Here is a 3989-nt window from a genome sequence, read left to right on the forward strand (position 1 = left end):
CTACAGTGGCATGGATGCAGCAGGGGGATGGCTGCCACAGGGGGATGGCTGCTACAGTGGCATGGCTGCTGCAGGGAGATGGCTGCCACAGGGGGATGGCTGCTACAGTGGCATGGCTGCTGCAGGGAGATGGCTGCTGCAGGGGGATGGCTGCTACAGTGGCATGGCTGCAGCAGGGGGATGGCTGCCACAGGGGGATGGCTGCTACAGTGTTATGGCTGCTGCAGGGAGATGGCTGCCACAGGGGGATGGCTGCTACAGTGGCATGGCTGCAGCAGGGGGATGGCTGCTACAGTGGCATGGCTGCTGCAGGGAGATGGCTGCCACAGGGGGATGGCTGCTACAGTGGCATGGCTGCTGCAGGGGGATGGCTGCCACAGGGGGATGGCTGCTGCAGGGGGATGGCTGCCACAGGGGGATGGCTGCTACAGTGGCATGGCTGCTACAGTGGCATGGCTGCAGCAGGGAGATGGCTGCCGCAGGGACATGGCTGCTGCAGTGGCATGGCTGCTCATTGCGGGCCTACAGTAGGCAGGCTGTGGGAGAGAGGAGAGGCAGCTAGGCTAAGCTTTGGTAATTAACAATAGAGGATGATGTGGCGTGGATGTGGCGGGCTCATTAGTGTGCCTATACCCAGAGGTGCTGAGCACGGATACCTAATGAGATGCATATTGTAACGAAGGGGACTGTGACCGCCCGGGTTTCTGTTCTCGCTGCACAAATCAAAATCAAATTTTATTGGTCACATACACATACGTATTTAGCAGATGTTATTGCAGGTGTTGCGAAACAGTCTCCGCGCAAAATTGGGGAGACTGTATAGGGCACTTAGAGAAACGTACACCGCGCTGTGAATTAGAAAGATGTGTGTGTGTGTGTGTGTGTGTGTGTGGGGGCGGGCGGGCGAGCGGGCGTGCGAGCGAGCAAGAGAGAGAGAGCAGTGCTAGGATGCAGGCACAGAAACAAAGCATATTGAAATATCCGATGAATCACTACAACGTCCACTAACAGACACTTGATACTAATAGCCTGGACTGATGTTTACAGTTCATTCACACAGTGTACAATGCTGCTTACCATGTTCTGCTGGAGATAATATGGAGAAAGAAAAGTGAAGATGGAAAGACACAGACATGGAAAAGTGTGGAAGAGACAGAGAGAAAAAGAGAGAGGGATGACAAACGACAGATTGATAAAGAGAAAGTGAGATGTAGGGAGAGGGAGAGAGAGAGAGAGAGAGAGATTGATAAAGAGAAAGTGAGATGTGGGGAGAGAGAGAGAGGTAGACAAAGCAAGAGAGAGAGAGAGAGACAGAGTGAAAGAGAGAGTGAAAGAGAAAGAGAGGAAAGCCGAGAGAGAGAGAAAAACAGAGAGAGAGGGAGAAAGAGAGAGAGAGAGAGAGAGAGATATACAGAGAGAGAGGGAGAAAGAGAGAGGGAGAAAGAGAGAGAGAGAGATACAGAGAGAGAGGGAGAGAGAGAGAAGGAGAGGGAGGAAAAACTGAGAGAGGGAGAGAGAGATGTAGTAGTCGAGAGCAGAGAGCTCAGCCAGTGACACGGGTAATATCATATTCATCACAGGCCGGGCTCATATCTCATGATGGCTGGGAGAGTTTCCCCCGGGGCATGGGGAGAGGACAGCGGAGGAGGGGAGAGGAGGAGAAAAGGGACGGGAAGGGAGGCAGCCAAACCAGGCCTGTCACGCAGAGCCACACAGGTATATTGTGAAAATGATTTAATGCGATAATAACCTCCACTTTGTCGGATAGATGATGTTTCCTCATGGTGCCTGACGGTTAATGAATGACACATTAGTAAACACTAATAAAAACATTATTAGAGACAGAGAGACAGAGGGACAGAGAGAGAGACAGAGAGACAGGGATACAAAGAGACAGAGAGAGACAGAGTGAGGAGACAGACAGGGAGACAGACAGAGAGACAGAAGAGACAGATACAGAAGAGACAGAGAGACAGGGAGACAGAAGAGACAGAGAGAGACAGAGAGAGAGAGAGACAGAAGAGACAGAGATACAGAAGAGACAGAGAGACAGACGAGACTAGACAGAGAAGAGACAGAGAGACAGAGAGAGAGACAGAGAGACAGAGAGACAGAGAGACAGAGAGAAAGAGAGAAAGGCAGAGAGACAGAGAGACAGAAGAGGGAGTGCGCATGAAGCGAACGAACGAGAGGGGCGAGGGGGGAATTGATGAGTAGGCAAATGTCTCTTTGCCCCCTCCTCCCACTACCCTCTGCCCCCCCCCTCCCAATCCTTTTTCCTGCTCAGCAGTTGTGAATAAAATCTGAAAGAAGTGGTGGTCCTGCGGAGGTGGCGGCTGTGTGGTGTTCCACAGACCTAATCATATGTGTACAGCAAGGGCTCACATATTTGCACATTATGTACAAAGTGGCTTTATATGCAGCGTGAGTCTGGGAGATATCCCTTCCGGAAATCCTTGGTGAACAGTGGCAAGTACTCACTGAAGGAACATACACGGTCACAGCCTCAGCCAAGCTGGGCTGATGTATCGGATGCTGTCATACTATGAAGTGTTGGGCACTATATGGAAACGGTATACAGCAATATAGCAACAGTCATTAAAATAGTCATTGTTTTATTTATATATAGACTGATGTGTCAGAGCAGAGCAGCTGTCAGAGCAGCCCAAACAACTACCTCTTTCCCTACTGTATTTATTTTATGTATTTATTTATTTTGCACCTTTGCACCCCATTATTTTTATTTCTACTTTGCACATTCTTCCACTGCAAATCTACCATTCCAGTGTTTTACTTACTATATTGTATTTACTTTGCCACCATGGCCTTTTTTTGCCTTTACCTCCCTTATCTTACCTCACTTGCTCACATTGTATATCAAATCAAATCAAATTTATTTATATAGCCCTTCGTACATCAGCTAATATCTCAAAGTGCTGTACAGAAACCCAGCCTAAAACCCCAAACAGCAAGCAATGCAGGTGTAGAAGCATGGTGGTTAGGAAAAACTCCCTAGAAGGGCCAAAACCTAGGAAGAAATGGGGTGGCCAGTCCTCTTCTGGCTGTGCCGGGTAGAGATTATAACAGAACATGGCCAAGATGTTCAAATGTTCATAAATGACCAGCATGGTCGAATAATAATAAGGCAGAACAGTTGAAACTGGAGCAGCAGCACGGCCAGGTGGACTGGGGACAGCAAGGAGTCATCATATCAGGTAGTCCTGGGGCATGGTCCTAGGGCTCAGGTCCTCCGAGAGAGCGAAGGAGAGAATTAGAGAACGCACACTTAGATTCACACAGGACACCGAATTGGACAGGAGAAGTACTCCAGAAATAACAAACTGACCCCAGCCCCCTGACACATAAACTACTGCAGCATAAATACTGGAGGCTGAGACAGGAGGGGTCAGGAGACACTGTGGCCCCATCCGAGGATATATAGACAGATATATAGACTTGTTTATACTGTATAATTGACTGTATGTTTGTTTTACTCCATGTGTAACTCTGTGTCGTTGTATGTGTCGAACTGCTTTGCTTTATCTTGGCCAGGTCGCAATTGTAAATGAGAACTTGATCTCAACTTGCCTACCTGGTTTAAATAAAGGTGAAATAAAAAATAAAAAAAATAAATGTGTATCAAAATGATATTGTTTTATATTGAAGTTGTCCACTCTATTGTGAACCTGACCACTTGGGCCAAGCCACTGTATTTATCACCATTATGGTGATGCAATTTGACTCTGTCCTGGGCCCTCATCCGGCTCGAAGGGCCATGAAACAGTCTCACCTCACTCCCGTATTGCCAGGCTCAGAACACACATCTCTCAGCACCTGAATTTGGTAGTCTCTGTCATTAAACAAGACAACTTTTCAACCGTACAGTGGATCATTTTAAAGGTCAAGCCTGAATAAAAAATGTCTCTCTCACACACACACACACACACACACAAATTGCATCCTGGCAAGAAACAAGGTCAGCAAAGGCA

The sequence above is a fragment of the Oncorhynchus masou genome, chromosome 30 (assembly GCF_036934945.1).
Source record: "Oncorhynchus masou masou isolate Uvic2021 chromosome 30, UVic_Omas_1.1, whole genome shotgun sequence".
In the NCBI taxonomy this organism is placed as follows: domain Eukaryota; kingdom Metazoa; phylum Chordata; class Actinopteri; order Salmoniformes; family Salmonidae; genus Oncorhynchus; species Oncorhynchus masou.